The 24,230-nt window shown below is 39.9% G+C and overlaps 2 pseudogenes across 2 annotated transcripts; both read left to right on the top strand.

Annotated features, from left to right (window-relative positions):
* The first annotated feature begins 2,456 nt into the window (after positions 1–2,456).
* LOC309654428 (vacuolar protein-sorting-associated protein 36 pseudogene) lies at positions 2,457–9,384 on the top strand (annotated as a pseudogene). The gene has a single exon. The product of its transcript is annotated as a vacuolar protein-sorting-associated protein 36 pseudogene (transcript).
* A 3,056-nt stretch (positions 9,385–12,440) lies between these two features.
* LOC309654927 (non-histone chromosomal protein HMG-14 pseudogene) lies at positions 12,441–16,349 on the top strand (annotated as a pseudogene). Its single transcript has one exon. The product of its transcript is annotated as a non-histone chromosomal protein HMG-14 pseudogene (transcript).
* The last annotated feature ends 7,881 nt before the right edge of the window (positions 16,350–24,230 follow it).

The following is a 24,230-nucleotide window of genomic DNA, read 5'->3' on the forward strand; positions in this document are numbered from 1 at the left end:
TTGCTGGCCCTGACATCACATGAGAACAACTTAAAATGCTTACAAAAAATCTTTCATTTCAGGAGCTTAGCAGGGTGTTAGAGTGGATCCACCCATCTCTGGGCCATAATTCTGCATATGCCATCGTGCTCAGTGATTGAAGCAAACAGCACTCACGGGTCTTGGGATTCCACCATGTTGTTTGCCTCTACGTTCCCTGGTAATTATTCCAGGTGGGGGTCTTTAAGATCCAGTTCCTCCCTCCTACACTGTTGGTGGGAATATAAATTGGTACACTCACTATGGAGAACAGTGTGGAGGTTCCGTAGAAAACTAAAAATAGAGTCACCATATGATCCTGCAATCCCACTCCTGGGCATATATCCAGAGAAAACTCTAACTCGAAAAGATGCATGCACCCCAATGTCCAGAGCAGCACTATTTACAATAGCCAAGACATGGAAGCAACCTAGTGTTCATCTAACAGATGAATCAATAAAGAAGATGTGGTATAGATACACAATGGAATATTACTCAGCCATAAAAAAGAATGAAATAATGCCATTTGCAGCAACATGGATGAACCTAGAGGTTATCATACTAAGTGAAGTAAGTCAGAAAGAAACAGACAAATATCATGTAATATCACTTATATATGGAATCTAAGATAGAATACAAGTGAACTTATTTATAAAACAGAAATAGACTCACAGACATAGAAAACAAACATGGTTACCCAAGGGAATTGCAGTGGGGTGGGGGAGGGGCAGGAGGGGGAAGAGATAAATTTGGAGTCTGGGATTAACAAATACACAATACTGTGTGTAAAATAAATAAACAACAAGGACCTACTATATAGCACAGGGAACTATATTCAATGTCTTGTAATAACCTATAATGGAAAAGAATCTGAAAAAATATATTTATGTGTGTGTGTGTATAACTGAATCACTTTGCTGTACACCTGAAACTAACATGATATTGTAAATTAACTATATATTTAAAAAAAAAAAAAAAGTTTAAATAGGGACCCCCCTGGTGGTCCAGTAGCTAAGACTTCATGCTCCAAATGCAGGGGGCCCTGGTTTGATCCCTGGTCAGGGAACTAGATCCCACATGCCACAACTAAGAGTTCACGTGCCACATGCCACAACTGAAAAAAAGATTCCACATGCCACAACGAAGATCCTGCAAGTGGCAACAAAGACCTGGTGCAGACAAATAAATAAATAGTTTTAAAATACATAAATAAAAATTTTAAAAGGTTAAATAAAATCCAGTTCCTCAGACCTGCTTTATCTTGCATAACTGAAAGTTTATACCCATTGAATAGCAACTTCCCACATCCCTTTCACCCTGCCCTGGCAACTACCATTCTACTCTCTGCTTCTACGAGTTTGACTATTTTGTTAAGAGGGTAGATCCCATGTTAAATGTTCTTATCATAATAAACAAAACAGAATAAAACCCATTCCTTGTCTTGGGCAGAGGGCTTGGTGATCTGGAGTAAGGCTACTCCAGCCCATGCTTAGAACATCAGTTAATCCACTCATGATATCTCAGACAGGGGCAGCTTGTTCACGTCCTCAACAAATATTTATTGTGCACCTACTATGTGCCAGGCACAGTGCTAGTTCTGGCTGACAATGATGACCACGCAGGCACGTTTCCTTCCATCATAGAGTCTAATTCTCTCTCCAGTGGAGGGGAGAAACAAAAAACATAAACTAATTATTATAAATGAATGATACAAATAAAATTAACAGTGTGCTGGATGAGGAAATGGTGCAGTAGGGGTGGAAACCAAGCGAGGAGACCTATTTTACATAGGGAGGCTAGAGAAGGTCTTTCTAAGAAGGTGACCTTTAACATGAGACCTGAAAAACGGAGTTAAATGGAGTCTGAAAATACATATGATGCCGCAGGAAAGAGAAATATTCATAGGAATGTGGTGATTGACTATCAGTATCGAGTGAGAACCATCTCTGTGCTTGCCTCCCCTTCCAAAGCCCCTAGACTTTGCTCCCTGTAGGCATCTAGAGACACTGAACTGGACCTTAGAGGGAGACAGGAGAAATGGTGGCCACTGCGATTTCAAGGAGACGTAATAACAATACACTCTATGCTGCTACAGACATTTCATTGTATCTTGAGCCTCGATCTTATCCCTGAGCTCCAAACTATCAGATTCTGTTGTGTGCATGATGTTTCCATATGGCTGTCTAATATACACCTGAAATTTTTCAGGTCTAAAACAGAACTCAATTTTCTGCCTGGGATTCCCTTACCTTAAATATGATACCAACATCTACCCATAGCACAAGTCAAAACACATAGTCATTCTTGATTTTTTTCTTTTTCTCATCTCCTTCATGAAATACATTAGCAAGACTCTATCACCAGTATATATCCAGAACTATCCACTTCTCTCCTTCTTCAAGACCACCACCATGGTCCAAGGCCACCACCATGGTCCAAGCCCCCAGTGCCTGTACTGCTGCAACAGCCTCCTTCAAGTTTCCTTCCTTCTGTAATTGTTTCCTCTACAACTAATTTTCCACAGCATAGACAGAGTGATTATTGTAATGTTAAATCAGGTCTTCTTAATCCCCTTTGTAAACCTTTCAAGAGCTTCCATGGCCTTCATAATCCCTGAAAAGCCATTGATCCATACCTTCCTCAGATCTACTTCAGACCATTCACCTTGCTCCTGACTCTCAGCTTTGCTCACTACTCTCCGGTCATACTGAGCTTTTGTTCTTTACTATTCAGGCTCATTCCAGCCTTTTAGTAGGTGCTCAGCCAATGGTTTTAACATTTTCAACAATACATTAAAATGATCCTACGCCATGACCAAGGGGGATTTATTCCAGAGATGCAAGGATGGTTCAATATCTGCAAATCAATGTGATATACCACATTAACAAATTGAAGAATAAATCATATGATCATCTCAATAGATGCAGAAAAATCTACTGACAAAATTCAACATCATTTATGTTAAAAATCCTCGACAAAATGGGTATAGACGGAACAAACCTCAACATAATAATGACCATGTATGACAAACCTACAGCCAACATCATACTCAATGGTGAAAAGCTGAAAGCATTTCCTCTGAGATCAGGAACAAGGATGCCCACTCTCGCCATGTTTATTCAACACAGTATTGGAAGTCTTAGCCACAGCAATCAGACAAGAAACAAAAGGAATCCAAGTTGGAGAGGAAGAAGTAAAACTGTCACTGTTTACAGATGACGTGATACCATAGATAGAAAATCCTAAAGATGCCACTAAAAAACTATTAGAACTACTAAATGAATTCAGTAAAGTTTCAGGATACAAAATTAATATACAGAAATCTGTTGTGTTGCTATACACTAGCAATGAACTAACAAAGAGAGAAATTAATAAAGCAATCCCAATTACAATTTTATCAAAGAGAATAAAACACCTAAGAATAAATTTAACCAAGGAGGTGAAAGACCTGTGCACTGAAATATATAAGACACTGATGAAAGAATTTAAAGAAGACACAAACACATAGAAAAATAGTCTGTGCTCTTGGATTGGAAGAATTAATATTGTTAAAATGTCCAACTATCCAAAGCAATCTACAGATTCAGTGCAATCCTTACAATGGCATTTTTCACAGAAATAGAACAATCCTAACATCTGTATGGAACCACAAAGACCCCAAATAGCCAAAGCAATCTTGAAAAAGAATAAAGCTGGAGGCATCATGCTTCCTGATTTCAAAATACATTATAAAACTAAGTAATCAAAACAGTATGGTATTGACATAAAAACAGACACATAGATCAGTGGAACAGAGTAGAAATTCCAGAAACACACACATATTTGGTCAATTAATTTATGCCAAAGGAGCCAAGTATATACAGTGGGGAAAGGATGGTCTCTTCAAAATATGGTGTTGGGAAAACTGAACACATACAAAAGAATGAAACTGAATCACTATCTTCTACCATACACAAAAATCAACTCAAAATGGATTAAAGATTTGAATGTAATACCTGAAAGCATAATACTCCTAGAAGAAATCATAGGGAGTAAGCTCTTTGACGTTGGTCTTGGCAATAATTTTTGGACTTGGCACCAAAAGCAAAGTCCACAAAAGCAAAAAGTAAAGAGTGGGACGACCTCAAACTAAAAAGCTTCTTTGTAACAAAGAAAACCATCAACAAAATGAAAGGCAACCTACTGAATGGGAGGGAATATTTTCAAATCATATATCTGATAAGGAGGTTAATATCCAAAAAATATAAAGAACACAACTCATTAGGGCAAAAAACGATCCACTTAAAAATGGAACTGAGGCAGGGTGCACATCTATGATGGCGAGGAGAAGATAAAATTTGATGCTGGGAACCTCCTTCTTAGTACGCACCATCTAATTTGGAGAGATCAGAAAAATCATGAATGCTGCATGGCCATTCCTCTTTCCCAAATCGTGTTCATTGAAGAACAGGCAGCTGGAATTGGGAAAAGTGCCAAAATAGTGGTTCATCTTCACCCAGCTCCTTCTAACAAAGAACCTGGCCCATTCCATAGTAGTAAGAACTCCTACATCAAGCTTTCCTTCAAAGAACACGGCCAGATTGAGTTTTACAGGCGTTTATCAGAGGAAATAACACAGAGAAGATGGGAGAATATGCCAGTTTCCCAGTCATTACGAGCAAATAGAGGACCCCAGCCAGGAAGAATAAGGGCTGTAGGAATTGTAGGTATTGAAAGGAAACTGGAAGAAAAAAGAAAAGAAACTGACAAAAGCATTTCTGAGGCCTTCGAAGACCTCAGCAAGCTAATGGTCAAGGCTAAGGAAATTGGTGGTGTTATCAAAATCCATTGCTAATAAGATTAAAGACAAGCAAGGTGACATCACAGAAGATGAGACCATCAGGTTTAAATCCTATTTGCTGAGCATGGGAATAGCTAACCCAGTTACCAGGGAAATCTACAGCTCAGGAACACAGTACCACATGCAGCTGGCCAAACAGCTGGCTGGAATATTGCAGGCGCCTTTGGAGGAACGAGGGGGAATAATGTCACTCACGGAGGTGTACTGTTTAGTAAACCGAGCTCGAGGAATGGAATTGCTCTCCCCAGAAGATTTAGTGAATGCATGCAAGATGCTGGAAGCACTGAAATTACCTCTCAGGCTCCGTGTGTTTGACAGCGGCGTCATGGTAACTGAACTTCAGTCCCACAAGGAGGAGTAAATGGTGGCCTCAGCCTTGGAGACGGTTTCAGAAAAGGGATCTCTAACACCAGAAGAGTTTGCTAAGCGTGTGGGAATGTCTGTCCTCCTGGCTAAAGAAAGGTTGCTTCTTGCCGAGATGATTCAGTGGAAGGCTTGCAGTTTTACCCAAATTTATTTATGACACAGAGCTAAGAGTTTTGTATTTGAAATAACTTGTTACCAGTATACTTGCCTCATGCAGAAGTTGTATGACATTGAGCTAAGGGTAAACCCTGATAAACTGAGAATTTACTGGAACTTCACAGTATAATATAAAATGCTTTTAATTTCTACGTAAATATTATGATCCAGGAAGCTTCTTTAGGATAAATATAGGAAAATATAGAAAGATGAATGCCAATATGAATTTGAAATCATGCTACAGTTGTATAGAAACCCTCAGAGTTTAACTTGAAATATGGTGGATTTTAACTTGATCTTCAAACCTGACCATTTTTTAAAGAAGAGGATTTAGTTCATGGGGGAAAAAAGAGAGAAGTTACATGTTTGGACAGGTTAGATCATTATTTCGGTGAGATGAAAATTCACCTGAATTATAAATGAGGTTTTTCTCTGTATTTAGTGTGCACATTTTGGGGGATTTTCATGCAACAACTTATACCTACAGTGTAGTTTAAGAACCTGACAACACTGGAGCAAAATATCCAACTGCAGGATATCATCTGAGGCTCTCCCTAAGGGCTTTTAGAAGCAGCCATAGACATGTCTTCAGCAGACCAAATACAGCACCTTAAAAAGAGAGAGAGGGCTTCTCTGGTGGCACAGTGGTTGAGAATCGGCCTGCCAATGCAGGGGACATGGGTTCAAGCCCTGGTCTGGGAAGATCCCACATGCCATGGAGCAACTAAGCCTATGTGCCACAACTACTGAGCCTGTGTGCCACAACTACTGAAGCCTGCATGTCACAACTACTGAAGCCTGCACGCCTAGAGCAGTTGTGCTCCCCAACAAGAGAAGCCACCACAATGAAGCCCACGCACCGCAAGGAAGAGTAGCCGCAACTAGAGAAAGCCTGTGCACAGCAATGAAGCCCCAACGCAGCCATAAATAAATAAATTAATTAATTATTTAAAAAAGAGAATTTTATCTGACTTACGTATATATAATCTGACTGGTTTCTTTTTTTTTTTTTTAAGTGATGATTTCATGGATGGCATTTAAAGAATGCAACTATGTCATTTTGTTTTAAAAATGCTATGGATTTTGAAAGTGAATTAAAGAGCTGTATAGACATGCCCAGAGATACTGTTACAGATTTGGGAAGTAGACGCTTCAGGATTTCCCTAGGATTGTTTTGTGGGTAGAGGGACTGGGAGAACCTTTAACACGCTTTACAGGAAGCTTGGTGCTCTTGTACCTCAAAGCCAAGGATGGAAAATAGAGAGTGGGAACATAATATGTCTCCTTTTCCTTCCCTAAAGAAGGAGTTTCAGTGCTGAACTTTTAAAATCTTTCTATCATATTCTAGCAATATTATTTTCCTTTACCCCACACATTATAAGTTGTGTGGAGAAACTATCTCGCTAACAAGTATTACTGAGATAACAGAAACAGGCTAATACATTGAATCTAGATTGCTTGAGCTTTCCAGTGGACTGCCTGACTTTGTTACTGCCACACAGCGTACGGTACGTTGGCATTACTTCAAACTCAGGGACCGCACAGAGACAGAAGGAGAACCCCTTTCTAAGACCGAGTTGGCAGTGGAAGGTAGTGATGGGTTTTGGCCAAGCCTCTAGAAGGGATAGTATCTGTACTGAGAGAACCTTTGAGACCGGGAGGCAGGGATACCCAGGCTCAGACCCTGGGATCCGTGAGACATCCTGGCTAAGAGGTGGAGGGCCACTGCCCGTGCCCTTTGGGGAAGGTCCAGGGATCCGCAGCTGCAGACCCAGGGAATCCCTCCAAGTGCAGCCAGTCAGTCCCCGACCCCTGCCTGCTCCCTGTCGCTGCTCCGTACCCTCCAGTGTCACGGGAATGCTGTGGCCGAGGCATCCTGCCTTAGCCTTCGTTTTCCGAACCTGTCACTGATTCCACGTTGTGAGGACAGATCCTTTAATTCCCCCATTGCTCAGCCTCAGGTTTGTTTGGGGGGAAATTTGGTGTCTGGCTACCCAAGTCTTTCGGGCCATTGTGTACGGCTGCTTGTATGTCACTCCTCTCTCTGGGATGCACTCACTCTCCCACTGCCCTGGCAAACTTGTATGTGTACAGGCACGCACACACACACACACCCCTCATCTAGCTAAGGTTTTTTAAAACTACACAGATAAATAATGTGTTTCACTAGTTGGAATGAGCTGCAACTAAGATTGTTTGAGCTACTGGGTCTGGCTCCAATGGTCTGGATTCATTATGGCAAACTCCTATAATTCAGAATATTTATTTACACTAGTGTGACAACACATTAACAAAAATGGAGCAGTCTGAATTGTAAAAGTGAACTAAAGAGGAAGAAAAGTGACATGGATATATTTTGCAAATGTCACATTAGTTAAAAAACAGGTATGATTGATTATACTGTTTTAAAGTGGGCATTCTTCAGTTTCCAGACCTCAGTGTGTATATTTTTATCCTTTTTTTTTTCTTTGTTTTTACCAAATAAGGTGTCATTTTGGTCCTTTTTGGTAGAGGTTATGTTTAAATACAACCAATCAGGCCCTAAGTGCAAAAAAGTTCTGTCTTGGTGCTTATCAGTATTATACTATTATTTTTGCTTTTCTAACTTTGCTCTTAGGAGCATAAATCTGTTTGTAGCTTTATGGAATATTTCTAGTCATATACTGTCAAAAAATTTTTTACATTATACAAGAATGCTTTCAGTGTTAAATGATTGGTATTAACATATACCAATAATTTTGCCAATACTACAAAATTTAAAAATGATTTTTTCTTAACTAGGTGTTCTTTTTAAATACTCTTTGAAAAATTGATTAAAATGATAACCCTTTAGTCAGAATAAGCCCATGTGTTAAGATTTTTTTTTAGATTTTATAATCAGGAGTTGATTATAAATATTTATGACCTCAAGCTCTTACTATTTTATTTCTTTTAAAACAATGGGAAATGGCTCACAAACTTTTTTAAAATTCTTGACGTGAATTCCACTGTTGATTGACTGTGTATGTTTATGTGAATGTACTATCTCTTGTGCCCTGTTACCAGACTAAACCGACCAGCCGTGGATTTATCATGCTGTCACTCTCATGCTCAAATACTTAAAATGGTTCTCCTTTGCCCAACAGTCTCAGAGTTTCCATTGTGATACAACAGAGTCACAGCTCAGAAGGTGGGTTGGTTTTTAGGGCTGTGCTAAGGATGGAATCGAGCATGCTCAAAATGGTCCTTGAAAATCTTTATATAATCTTACAATTCAAATGCCTGTAGAGTTATACATGGGTATGAATATTTTATGAATATAGTAAGTAGAATATATAATAAAAAACTACATATCAACAGTAGACTTTTGTAGTACCAATAATTAAACTATTTAAATGTGTCTTTTTCACTTTGCTGATAGGTATGGTTGAATTTATGTAAATTTATTGCTAATCCCATCTCTTATGATAGATCTTAAATGTAAGCTCCACAGGAGCAGAGATTTTTATCTGCTTTGTTCATGGATGTGTCCTCAGAGCCTTCAGTAAGGCCTGGCACACAGTAAGCATTCAATAAATGGCTACCGAATGAATGACAAAAAAAAAAAAAAGGTCAGATAGACTCATCCACCAGAGGGCAGACAGCGGAAGCAAGAAGAACTACAATCCTGCAGCCTGTGGAACAAAAACCACATTCACAGAAAGACAGACAAGATGAAAAGGCAGAGGGCTATGTACCAGATGAAGGAACAAGATAAAACCCTAGAAAAACAACTAAATGAAGTGGAGATAGGCAACCTTCCAGAAAAAGAATTCAGAATAATGATAGTGAAGATGATCCAGGACCATGGAATAAGAATGGAGGCAAAGATCGAGAAGATGCAAGAAATGTTTGACAAAGACCTAGAAGAATTAAAGAACAAACAGAGATGAACAATACACCAACTGAAATGAAAACTACACTAGAAAGAATCAATAGCAGAATAACTGAGGCAGAAGAACGGATAAGTGACCTGGAAGACAGAATGGTGGAATTCACTGCTGTTTGTTCCACAGAATAAAGAAAAAAGAATGAAAAGAAATGAAGACAGCCTAAGAGACCTCTGGGACAACATTAAACGCAAAACATTCACATTACAGGGGTCCCAGAAGGTGAAGAGAGAGAGAAAGGACAGGATAAAATATTTAAAGAGATTATAGTCGAAAACTTCCCTAACATGGGAAAGGAAATAGCCACCCAAGTCCAGGAAGCGCAGCGAGTCCCATACAGGATAAACCCAAGGAGAAACACGCCAAGACACATAGTAATCAAATTGGCGAAAATTAAAGACAAAGAAAATTATTGAAAGCAGCAAGGAAAAAATGACAAATAACATACAAGGGAACTCCCATAAGGTTAACAGCTGATTTCTCAGCAGAAACTCTACAAGCCAGAAGGGAGTGGCATGATATACTTAAAGTGATGAAAGGGAAGAACCTACAACAAACATTACTCTACCCGGCAAGGATCTCATTCAGATTCAACAGAGAAATCAAAAGCTTTACAGACAAGCAAAAGCTAAGAGAATTCAGCACCACCAAACCAGCTCTACAACAAATGCTAAAGGAACTTCTCTAAGTGGGAAACACAAGAGAAGAAAAGGACCTACAAAAACAAACCCAAAACAATTAAGAAAATGGTCATAGGAACATATATATCGATAATTACCTTAAACGTGAAAGGATTAAATGCTCCAACCAAAAGACACAGGCTTGCTGAATGGATACAAAAACAAGACCCATATATATGCTGTCTACAAGAGACCCACTTCAGACCTAGGGACACATACAGACTGAAAGTGAGGGGATGGAAAAAGATATTCCATGCAAATGGAAATCAAAAGAAAGCTGGAGTAGCTATACTCATATCAGATAAAATAGACTTTAAAATAAAGAATGTTACAAGAGACAAGGAAGGACACTACATAATGATCAAGGGATCAATCGAAGAAGAAGATATAACAATTATAAATATATATGCACCCAACATAGGAGCACCTCAATATATAAGGCAGCTGCTAACAGCTACAAAAGAGGAAATTAACAGTAACACAATAGTAGTGGGGGCCTTTAACACCTCACTTGCACCAATGGACAGATCATCCAAAATGAAAATAAATAAGGAAACAGAAGCTTTAAATGACACAATAGACCAGATAGATTTAATTGATATTTATAGGACATTCCATCCAAAAACAGCAGATTACACTTTCTTCTCAAGTGCGCATGGAACATTCTCCAGGACAGATCACATCTTGGGTCACAAATCAAGCCTCAGTAAATTTAAGAAAATTGAAATCATACCAAGCATCTTTTCTGACCACAACGCTATGAGATTAGAAATGAATTACAGGGAAAAAAACGTAAAAAACACAAACACATGGAGGCTAAACAATACGTTACTAAATAACCAAGAGATCACTGAAGAAATCAAAGAGGAAATCAAAAAATACCTAGAGACAAATGACAATGAAAACACGATGATCCAAAACCTATGGGATGCAGCAAAAGCAGTTCTAAGAGGGAAGTTTATAGCTATACAAGCCTACCTCAAGAAACAAGAAAAATCTCAAGTAAACAATCTAACCTTACACCTAAAGAAACTAGAGAAAGAAGAGCAAACAAAACCCAAAGTTAGCAGAGGGAAAGAAATCATAAAGATCAGAGTGGAAATAAATGAAATAGAAACAAAGAAAACAATAGCAGAGATCAATAAAACTAAAAGCTGGTTCTCTGAGAAGATAAACAAAATTGATAAGCCATTAGCCAGACTCATCAAGAAAAAGAGGGAGAGGACTCAAATCAATAAAATTAGAAATGAAATAGGAGAAGTTACAACAGACACCGCTGAAATACAAAGCATCCTAAGAGACTACTACAAGCAACTCTATGCCAATAAAATGGACAACCTGGAAGAAATGGACAAATTCTTAGAAAGGTATAACCTTCCAAGACTGAACCAGGAAGAAACAGAAAATATTAACAGACCAATCACAAGTAATGAAATTGAAACTGTGATTAAAAATCTTCCAACAAACAAAAGTCCAAACCAGATGGCTTCATAGGTGAATTCTATCAAACATTCAGAGAAGAGCTAACACCCATCCTTCTCAAACTCTTCCAAAAAATTGCAGAGGAAGGATCACTCCCAAACTCATTCTATGAGGCCACCATCACCCTGATACCAAAACCAGGTAAAGATACTACAAAAAAAGAAAATTACAGACCAATATCACTGATGAATATAGATGCAAAAATCCTCAACAGAATACTAGCAAACAGAATCCAACAACACATTAAAAGGATCATACACCATGATCAAGTGGGATTTATCCCAGGGATGCAAGGATTCTTCAATATACGCAAATCAATCAATGTGATACACCATATTAACAAATTGAAGAATAAAAACCATATGATCATCTCAATAGATGCAGAAAAAGCTTTTGACAAAATTCAACACCCATTTATGATAAAAACTCTCCAGAAAGTGGGCATAGAGGGAACCTACCTCAACATAATAAAGGCCATATACGACAAACCCACAGCAAACATCATTCTCAATGGTGAAAAACTGAAAGCATTTCCTCTAAGATCAGGAACGAGACAAGGATGTCCACTCTCACCACTATTATTCAACATAGTTTTGGAAGTCCTAGCCACAGCAATCAGAGAAGGAAAAGAAATAAAAGGAATACAAATTGGAAAAGAAGTAAAACTGTCACTGTTTGCAGATGACATGATACTATAAATAGAGAATCCGAAAGATGCCACCAGAAAACTACTAGAGCTGATCAATGAATTTGGTAAAGTTGCAGGATACAAAATTAATGCACAGAAATCTCTTGCATTCCTATACACTAATGATGAAAAATCTGAAAGAGAAATTATGGAAACACTCCCATTTACCATTGCAACAAAAAGAATAAAATACCTAGGAATAAACCTACCTAGGAAAACAAAAGACTTTTATGCAGAAAACTATAAGACACTGATGAAAGAAATTAAAGATGATACCAACAGGTGGAGAGATAGATATACCATGTTCTTGGATTGGAAGAATCAATATTGTAAAAATGACTATACTACCCAAAGCAATCTACAGATTCAATGCAATCCCTATCAAATTACCAATGGCATTTTTTACGGAACTAGAACAAATCATCTTAAAATTTGTATGGAGACACAAAAGACCCCGAATAGCCAAAGCAGTCTTGAGGGAAAAAAACGGAGCTGGAGGAATCAGACTCCCTGACTTCAGACTATACTACAAAGCTACAGTAATCAAGACAATATGGTACTGGCACAAAAACAGAAGCATAGATCAATGGAACAAGATATAAAGCCCAGAGATAAACCCACACACCTATGGTCAACTAATCTATGACAAAGGAGGCAAAGATATACAATGGAGAAAAGACAGTCTCTTCAATAAGTGGTGCTGGGAAAACTGGACAGCTACATGTAAAAGAATGAAATTAGAACACTCCCTAACACCATACACAAAAGTAAACTCAAAATGGATTCGAGACCTAAATGTAAGACCGGACACTATAAAACTCTTAGAGGAAAACATAGGAAGAACACTCTTTGACATAAATCACAGCAAGATCTTTTTTGATCCACCTCCTAGAGTAATGGAAATAAAAACAAAAATAAACAAATGGGACCTAATGAAACTTCAAAGCTTTTGCACAGCAAAGGAAACCATAAACAATACAAAAAGACAACCCTCAGAATGGGAGAAAATATTCGCAAACGAATCAACGGACAAAGGATTAATCTCCAAAATATATAAACAGCTCATGCAGCTCAATATTAAAGAAACAAACAACCCAATCCAAAAATGGGCAGAAGACCTAAATAGACATTTCTCCAAAGAAGACATACAGATGACCAAGAAGCACATGAAAAGATGCTCAACATCACTAATTATTAGAGAAATGCAAATCAAAACTACAATGAGGTATCACCTCACACCAGTTAGAATGGGCATCATCAGAAAATCTACAGACAACAAATGCTGGAGAGGGTGTGGAGAAAAGGGAACCCTCTTGCACTGTTGGTGGGAATGTAAATTGATACAGCCACAAGGAGAACAGTATGGAGGTTCCTTAAAAAACTAAAAATAGATTTACCATATGATCCAGCAACCCCACTACTGGGCATATACCCAGAGAAAACGATAATTCAAAAAGACACATGTACCCCATTGTTCACTGCAGCACTATTTACAATAGCCAGGTCATGGAAGCAACCTAAATGCCCATCGACAGACGAATGGATAAAGAAGATGTGGTACATATATACAATGGAATATTACTTAGCCATAAAAAGGAACGAAATTGAGTCATTTGTTGAGACGTGGATGGATCTAGAGACTGTCATACAGAGTGAAGTAAGTCAGAAAGAGAAAAACAAATATCGTATATTAACGCATGTATGTGGAACCTAGAAAAATGGTACAGATGAACCGGTTTGCAGGGCAGAAGTTGAGACACAGATGTAGAGAACAGACATATGGACACCAAGGGGGGAAAGCTGCGGTGGGGTGGGGATGGTGGTGTGCTGAATTGGGTGATTGGGATTGACATGTATACACTGATGTGTATAAAATTGATGACTAATAAGAACCTGCAGTATAAAAAAACCAAAAAAAATGGAACTGAATAGACATTCTTCCAAAGAAGACATACGAATGGACAACAGATAGATGAAAAAGTGTTCAACATCACTAATAATCAGGAAATGCAAATCAAACCCACAATGAGATGTTACCTCATACCTGTTAGAATAGCTATTATCAAGAAGACAAGAAATAAGTACCGGAGAGGATGTGGAGAAAAGGAAACCCTTGTGCACTGTTGATGGGAATGTAAACTGGTGCAGCCACTATGGAAAACAGTATGGAGTTTCTTCCAAAAATTAAAAATAGAACTACCATGTGATACAGCAGCCCCACTTATGGGAATTTATTCAAAAGAAACAAAATCGCTATCTCGAGCGGGTCCCCAGCAGCTCGGGCAGCAGGAGGAGAGGCAGCGGCTAGGCAACCCAGCTTCGCGAAAGGTCAGCGCCACCGAGGGGGTGGAGAAGGAGGAGCATAAGAGGAGATCGGCGAGGTTGTCAGCTACACCGGCTCCTGCAAAAGTGAAACGGAGCCCAAAAAAGGCGGCAGGAAAGGATTAATCTTCAGACAAAAAAGTGCAAACAAAAGAGAAAAGGGGAGCAAAGGGAAAACAGGCCGAAGTGGCTAACCAAGAGACTGAAGACGACTTACCTGCGGAAAACACAGAAACTAAAAACGAGGAGCCCCCAGCCTCTGACAAAGCAGGAGAGAAAGAAGCCAAGTCCGATTAATACCACACACCTGGTCCTATCAGTGGTCCCTGTATCCCTTCTTGTACAATCCAGAGGAATATTTTTATCAACAATTTTGTACATGCACGTTTTTTAGTAGTTCCAGAAACATTTTTAAAAAGGAGGGAATCCCACCTCATCCCATTTTTTAAGTGTAAATGCTTTTTTTTATTTTTAAGAGGTGAAATCATTTGCTGGTTGGTTATTTTTTGGTACAACCAGAAAATCGTGGGATATTGAATATGGGAGGCTTTGATTGTCTTGGGTGTCAGCTTAACATTCCATAGATGGGGGGTGGGTAGCCTTTATATCCTATAATACAAAGCACACTAAATGGCAGTTTGGAGTCAGTTGTGCATTTAATGTCCTGAACACTTTAAATTGCTTCTCTTCCCGTGTTGTTTCCGGTAGAATTGTTTCCTAAAGCGAACCATTCACTCCTTGATCTTGGCTCTCCTGGTCAGGATTTTGTGCGCCCTGTAACATCTTTGGTGGAGGCAGTCCAGTTTTCCTAGTAACTTTGTTAATGTGCTGTGAATGATTGACAATTTGACTATGTAGGGTATATGATATTAAATTGTGAATTAGTGGGACTTACAATGTAACAACGTACCAATATTTGAAGATGTTGGTACTTGATATCCTGTTAAGGAAAATTTGCCTCCAAATTTTAAGCAGGAAAGTCACTGGAATAACTGTTTAGAAAAGAATCGCAGCTACATGATTTTTTAGATTTTTGGTACGTATGTTAAGATTTGTGGACAAATTGAAATGTCTGTGCACTGATCCTCAAAACAACCAATAAAATCTCAATTATGAAAGAAAAAAAAATCACTCTCTCGAAAAACTATCTGTACCCCCGTGTTCACTGCAGTATTATTTACAATAGACAAGACGTGGAAACAATCTAAGTGTCTATCAACAGATGACTGGATAAAGAAGATATGATGTGTATACAAATACATACATATATATACACACATATATATGAATATTATTCAACAATAAAAAAGAAGGAAATCCTGCCATTTGGGACAAGCATGGACCCTGAGGATTTTATGCTCAGTGAAATAAGTCAGACAAAGACAGGCAAATACTGTATCATCTCACTTATAGATAGAATCTAAAAAGAAATTGAACTTATAGATACAAAGAACAGATTGGTGGTTTCCGGAGGCAGGGGCTGGGAGTGGGCAAACTGGATGAAAGTGGGCAAACTGGATGAAGGTGGTCAAAAGGTACAAACTTCTATTATAAGTAAGTCCTGGGGATGTAATATACAGCATGGTGACAATAGTTAACAATGGGATACTGCATATTTCAAAATTAAGAGTAAATCTTAAAAGTTCTTTTCACAAGAAAAAAGAAAAATGAATAGTCTAAATTTACTGTGGTAATCATTTGACAGTCTATGCCTATATCCAATCACTCAGAGAACAAAATGCATCACTTTCCAAAAGGAAAAGAAAAACTTCTCCAGATATCAGAGAGCTCTCTTCAGTGTAGAACCAGACTAAATGTTTAAAATTTTTAATTTAGGGCAGCTGGCCTTGTTTGATACTGCCAAGTAGTTCTTTCCTTAAAAAGTTACTGTGAGGCACAGAAAATGAAGGCTAGGCTATGGGGAGCATGGTTATAAATCCCATGTTATTAAAAAGAAGATGTTCAGCACCACTGAAGAGTTGCACTCGGAGTGGCACACAACTGTCCTGTGAATACAGAAGCATGCCTAATGGCTTGTGACCCACGTGGAGAGGCCTCGCCATTGTGAGGTCTTGAGCTGTTTGTTATTTACTCTGCACCAGACTCTGGGTTAAGTGCTTTTCCTACGTTGTCTCATTGAATCCGCATAACCATCCTGGAGCAAGTATTTTACAGATATAAAATGGAACCTTATTTTACAGATGAGAAAAATAAAGGTCAGAAAGGCTAACTTCCTCCCACTCAGACAGCTAGTAAGTGATGGGCCCTGGCTTGTGAACTTTTAGATATCTGATTCCCAGGGATTCTCTTGGCCCTCAAGTGAATTGCAGAGTAGGAATACTAATAAGAGCTTCTATCTCAGGAGCCCTCACATGTACTAAGGCATTGCAGCACACACTCTAGGTGGGTGGAGATTCCCACATGTTGGAAGATTGTAGAGCTGAAACATTTCCCTTTGGGAATTGGGCAGGAACAGGAATATTCCATTGAGGGGATTCCCTGGTAAGGCTTCACTTCTTAACTATTTTCCTCTTGGACTTTGAGGAAAGTCATATTTAGCACATAATTATAAGGTACTGCGCCCACCCCCAGGATGAAATTCCATTTAATTACCCAAACCCTTCAGTAAAAGGCACCAGGGAGCAGGTGGTAATATGAAGAAATCCATACAGAACTCACTATGGAACTAAAAAGAAATAAGTAACATTGAGTGTTTCATATGTGAGAAACAGATACCTGCCTTGTGGACAGAACAAACTAAATATATAGCCATAAGGATAGCCCAGTCAAGTTTCTTTGGTTGCAAATGACAGAAAATCCAGCTCAAGCTATGTTAAACAAAAACTAATAACTTTAGCTTTAATTTTTGAATTATTAATACATTCACATGATCCCAAATTCAAAAGGTGGCAAAGGATGTATACTGAAAAGTCCTACCCAAATACCCCAGCCATCTGGTTTCCTCTCCAGAACCAACCTAAATTATCAGTTTCTCGTGTATCTTTTCACATGCACACACATGCACACACATGCACACACACACACAGAGTACTATTCTGTACTTTACTTGTTTAAAAATACATATTGGAGATTGCTCCATTTCAGTACATTAAAAATATTCCGCATTCTTAAAGCAGGTAATTTATTGTCCATGGAGGGTTAAGTTTTGAGGTATTTTTTCCGTCAACTATGAGGGAAGTCTTATTTAGTGATCCTCTTTCAGGTTGTTAGGTCAAGTCTAATGAAATGGTTTTGTGAAGACTTCAGTCTTGTGTGGTGCTGGTGTGGACCCTAATGTGATGGTGCAGTGAGGGGAATTCTGACTGATTCCACATCCCTCCTTCCACTGGTACCCAGGGGCAGGGAATGGCATCCTATCAAAAAGGTGCATCCATGCCAGCAGGAAAGTGGGATCCCTGAGGGATGGAAGAGCTCTCAGACTCCAGGAGTAATGCCAAAAGTCCCCTCAGGAGACACCAAAGCTAACACCTACACCTTTGCCATATGCACTGGAAAGAGGGGAGCCTTGAAAAGAAGGGGGCTGATGCTTGAGTTCAACTTGTAAGTAGAACTTGGTTTTATAATAGCTCCACTCTCTACTTGAGATTGTGAAACAGTACATTTCCACATGAGAAAGTCAGCATCATTCCACTATAGTGCATTGCAGAAGTCAGTGTGTGAGCCCATACCATGGAGGGTCCCTAACTCCTCATTACAAGGTTCTTAGGAAGGTCCACAAACAGGAACTCCAACCCTGGGAGCTGGTCAGGGCTGCACTGAGCCAAGTGCCTAGGAGTGAGAAATGGTTGCTCTTCAGAAGAAGGACTTCCCTAAAAGGCAAGAATACTGTTGGTGTTTTAAGGAAAGGGAGAAAAAAAAGGTGAGTTGAAGGGCAATGGGGAGGCTATCCTGATTAAGACAATTTAATTTCCATCTTTGATAATCCTAGCCATGCAAAATCCACTACAACCTTTCTTAGCATTCTATGAAAATGAAAAGGAGAAAAATCATTTGAATGTCCACAGTTTTAAACAACAGCCGGGACTTCCCTAGTGGTCCAGTGGCTAAGACTCCACACTCCCAATGCAGGGGACCCGGGTTCAATCCCTGGTCAGGGAACTAGATCCCACATGCATGCTGCAACTAAGAGTACGCATGCCGCAACTAAAGAGTGTGCATGACGCAACTAAAGATCCCACATGCCTCAACGAAGACCCAGCGTGGCCAAAATAAATAAATACATATTTAAACAACAGCCAATTATCACTTCTCATCCTTCAGTTCTTTTGTACTTTGGCTCAAAACCAACTACCAGGGGCTTCCCTGGTGGCGCAGTGGTTAAGAATCCGCCTGCCAATGCAGGGGACACGGGTTCAAGCCCTGGTCCGGGAAGATCCCACATGCCTCAGAGCAACTAAGCCTGTGAGCCACAACTACTGAGCCTGCGCTCTAGAGCCCACGAGCCACAACTACTGGGCCCACGTGCCACAACTACTGAAGCCCGTGCACCTAGAGCCCGTGCTCCGCAACAAGAGAAGCCACCACAGTGAGAGGCCCGTGCACCGCAATGTAGAGTAGCCGCTGTTCGCGGCAACAAAGACCCAACGCAGCCAAAAATAAATAAATAAATTTATTAAAAAAAAAAAACCAACTACCAGGCAACTCAATAACAAAAAAAACCCAAACAACCCAATCAAAAAATGGACAGAAGACCTAAATAGACATTTCTCCAAAGAAGACATACAGATGGTCAATAGGCACATGAAAAGGTACTCAATATCACTAATTATTAGAGAAACGCAGATCAAAATTACAATGAGGTAACACCTCACACCGGTCATAATGGCCATCATTAAAAAGTCTACAAACAATGAATGCTGGAGAGGGTGTAGAGAAAAGGGAACTCTCCTACGCTGCTGGTGGGAAAGTAAGTTGGTGCAGCCACTGTGGAAAACAGTGTGGAAGTTCCTCAAGTAACTAGAGTTGCCATATGATCCAGCAATCCCAATCCTGGGCATATATTCAGACAAAACTATAATTCAAAAAGATACATGCACCCCTATGTTCATAGCAGCACTATTTACAATAGCCAAGACATGGGAACAACCTAAATGTCCATCAACAGATGAATGGATAAAGATATGTTATATGTGTGTGTGTATAAACACACATATACACACATACACACACAATGGAATATTAGCCATAAAAAAGAATGAAATAATGCCATTTGCAGCAACATGGATGGACCTAGAGATTATCATACTAAGTGACATAAGTCAGAAAGAGAAAGACAAATAACATATGATATCACTTATATGTGGAATCTAAAATATGACACAAGTGAACTTATCTACAAAACAGAAACAGACTCACAGACATAGAGAACAGACTTGTGGTTGCCAAGGCGGAGGGAAGTGTGGGAGGGGAGGATTGGGAGTTTGGGATTCAACTGAAAGAGTAGCTGTGAAGTAGGAATTTTAGACATAGTAACAGGTTAAGGGCATGTATTTGTAGACAAGTTGGACTTTTAGCATCTTCCCGAGGGACCACATAGGCAGTAACTACAGATCGTCATTTACAGAGAACATCAGTCAACTCAGAGTGAAAAGAAAGCATCACCCTTGTTCCATCTCCTTGCATCCTCTGACTCTTGACTCCTGTGACGTCTCATTGCAGAAAGTTGCTTATTGAGCAAGGCTCTCTGATCCCCTCAGGGGGCTTTCTCAGTAATGATTGGTATATAACTCACAAGGCACCAAGAGCATATAAAGAAAATGAATCCGAGGATTAGATCCCTGAAGTAGAAACATACTTGAATTGGATGGAGCATTTCTCTGGCCTCCTCTGAAATCACTGTGGCTTCTTATGAAATTTGGGGTGATGAGCTGAGGGTGAACACAGAGGCCATGCAATGTGGATGGGGATCAGGGAGAGTGGCCATTTAGTTTACTGTCCAAACATGGACACTTCTGAGAGTGAATAGGGACACTCTGACCTAATTATGCTAGGACAACAGTTATAAACTGGGACTGTCCCAGGCAAACCAAGACATAGGTCATCCTACTTCCTCCACGTTGCCTCTATAATGCATTAGGAACCTGCACGACTCGGGGGTCATCACCCTCACCACACCACTTTAGCAACTCCAGGGCCCATTTTAACCACTGGAAGGGAGCTGGCAACTGGGAATAGCATGTAAAGTTCAAAATCACCCACTTGGATGTTACAGCAATGTCAACTTGCTAAAAACTCTCTGGATGTTTCCACTATTTTTCTCTTCTCAGAAACCACACTTTGAGTAGCACTGAAGGCTACTCATATAGTAGATTTGAGGGTCCTTATTACGCAAAAGTGAGCCAAAAGCTCTTTTTAGCAGGGATTATACCTGGGAGAAGAGGCGCGAGAGGTGAGCTGAGTCCGGGGCTCTTGGGAGTGACGTGACGCTAATGGGGCAGATACACTGCCTTCAGAATGATGAAAGGATACATAAGAAAAAAGTCACCGAAGCCAGAAATTGAGACAATTTTTTGTGGTCGCGCCAGTCCAATGAGACATGGAGTTAGCATGGAAGGAACAAATGGAAAAATCCAAAGTGTAAAGGAGAGAAAAGCTACAGATTGGGAGAACAGGTGTCCAGGGGAGGGACCGTCTGTGGACGCTCCCCTCTTCTCGACGTGCCCATCCCTCCCCAGAGATGATCACTCTCCTCACACACGACCGTTCACTTCAGGAAATGATTCCCTTCAAGATGTGTGTCTCCCACTCTACAATTTGTTGTAATTCAGTTTTATTCTATTTAGGAGTAGATTTATCATTTGAATAGCTCTAAGTCACCTAGAGACATTTGTCAATGGAAATAAAATTATATATGCCCCCCTCTTGTGAAATTCCCAGAATTGGAAAACTCTGTGAAAAATCTGTGACTTGACACCCATTTTTCTAAGAATTCCCAGAGGACGATCATGCCGCTTGAGTCACTCACCTTCTGCTTCACTTTGGTGCCCAGGGCAGCTCAGCCATGTTCCTGCAGACAGTCCCGGCTCCCCGTGGCTCATGTCACCCCACACCATCAACCTGGAGCTGCTCCTCTGTCGCACAGGCTGAGGTGTGGGGCAGGATTGGGCTCCCTGCCTCTTCTACCTACTCTCGCCTCTGTGTGTCCCTCCCCAAATCCCAGCCTGTCCCTCCCCAAATCCCAGCCTGTCCCTCCCCAAATCCCAGCCTGTCCCCTGGGGTCGTTCAGCACAATAACGCCCAGCCCGATGCTACGTGGAAGAATCCACCTTGGTAGGTGAGAGGTCTGGGTCTTGAGGCGCTTGTGCTGAAGGATCTCATGATGGGTGGACAGTCATAGCCCTTCTAAGACAGAACCAGGCATAGGTGGCCCAGACTTGGACACAGGAACAGAGGCAGATGGGGTCCGGGATCAGGTCAGGTGCACAGAAGGGCGTAAAGGAAGGAGAATGAGCAAGTGACCAAGAAAAAATGGTTTCCAGGAGCCCATCTAAGAGGATACCGTGCGTATAGAAGGACACCTGATGGGGAGCCTTGCACTGTTCTCTGAACCCCCTGTGTGCTGACCATCAGCCTGTCGTCTTCCTGGTGGGGATTCAGCTGCCAGATTACAGCAACCAGCTCAGTCCGGATTCTAGCGGACTTCAAAATGGCAACTTTCTGCCCTTCTACCTGTTTATTTTACAAGAAGAGGGACACCTGAGGCAACAAGAGGGCACACAAGGGGTGGGAACCACTCCAGGGTGTTCCCACATCCCTCAGTAAACCAGCCCCCAATTCGCCACCTGTCCCCTTGTCCCTCTTGTCCCTTCCTGTTGGCAGCAATATCAGGGCATTAGATATGGCCCTGGGCACAAAAACAGAAATATAGATCAATGGAACAGGAAAGTCCAGAGATAAACCCACGCACCTATGGTCAACTAATCTACGACAAAGGAGGCAAGAATATACAATGGAGAAAAGACAGTCTCTTCAGTAAGTGGTGCTGGGAAAACTGGACAGCTATATGTAAAAGAATGAAATTAGATAATTTTCTAACACCATACACAAAAATAAACTCAAAATGGATTAAAGACCTCAATGTAAGGCCAGATGCTATAAAACTCGTAGAGGAAAACATAAGCAGAACACTCTCTGACATAAATCGCAGCAATGTCTTTTTTGATCCACCTCCTAGAGTAATGAAAATAAAAACAAAAATGAACAAATGGGACCTAATGAAACTCAAAAGCTTTTGCACAGCAAAGGAAACCATAAACAAAATGAAAAGACAACCCACAGAATGGGAGAAAATATTTGCAAAGGAAGCGACCGACAAGGGATTAATCTCCAGAATATACAAACAGCTCATGCAGCTCAATATCAAAAAAAAAAAAAAAAAAAAAAAAAAACCCATTCAAAAAGTGGGCAGAAGATCTAAATAGACATTTCTCCAAAGAAGCCATTCAGATGGCCAAAAAGCACATGAAAAGATGCTCAACATCACTAATTATTAGAGAAATGTGTATCAAAACCGCAGTGAGGTATCACTTCACTCCAGTCAGGATGGCCATCATCAAAAAATCTACAAACAGTAAATGCTGGAGAGGGTGTGGAGAAAAAGGAACCCTCCTACACTGTTGGTGGGAATGTAAGTTGGTACAGCCACTATGGAGAACAGTATGGAGGTTCCTTAAAAAACTAAAAATAGAGCTACCATATGATCCAGCAATCCCACTCCTGGGCATATATCTGGAGAAAACCATAATTTGAAAAGATACATGCACCCCAGTGTTCATTGCAGCACTATTTACAATAGCCAAGACATAGAAGCAACCTAAATGTCCATCAACAGAGGAATGGATAAAGATGTGGTATGTACACATAATGGAATATTGGCCATAAAAAAGGACGAAATAATGCCATTTGCAGTAATGTGGATGGACCTAGAGATTGTCATACTGAGTGAAGTCAGAGAAAGACAAATATCATATGATATCACTTAAATGTGGAATCTGAAAAATGATACAAATGAACTTATTTACAAAACAGAAACAGACTCACAGACAGAAAACAAACTTATGGCTACCAGGAGAGGGATAAATTGGGATATTGGGATTGACATATATACATTACTATATATAAAATAGATAACTAATAAGGACCTACTGTATAGCACAGGGAACTCGGCTCAATACTCTGTAATGGCCTATATGGGAAAAGAATCTAAAAAAGAATGGATATATGTATAAGTGACTCACTTCGCTGTACAACAGAAAGTAACACAACATTGTAAATCAACTATACTCCAATAAAAAAGTTTTAAGAGATAAAAATAGAAAAATTTTTTGAATTTTTATGTTTTTTTACAGCAGGTTATTAGTTATCTATTTTATACATATTAGTGTACATATGTCAATCCCAATCTCCCAATTCATCACACCACCACCACAACCCCCGCTTTCCCCCCTTGGTGTCCATATGTTTGTTCTCTACATCTGTGTCTCTATTTCTGCCTTGCAAACCAGTTCATCAGTACCATTTTTCTAGATTCCACATATATGCATTAACATACAATATTTGTTTTTCTCTTTCTGACTTACTACACTCTGTATGACAGTCTCTAGGTCCATCCACATCTCTACAAATGACCCAGTTTTGTTCCTTGGTATGTCTGAGTAATATTCCATTGTATACATGTACCACATCTTCTTCATCCATTCGTCTGTCAATGGGCATTTAGGTTGCTTCCATGACCTGGCTATTGTAAAGAG

Source organism: Balaenoptera physalus (assembly GCF_965194825.1).
Source record: "Balaenoptera physalus genome assembly, chromosome: 2".
Classification (NCBI taxonomy): Eukaryota; Metazoa; Chordata; class Mammalia; order Artiodactyla; family Balaenopteridae; genus Balaenoptera; species Balaenoptera physalus.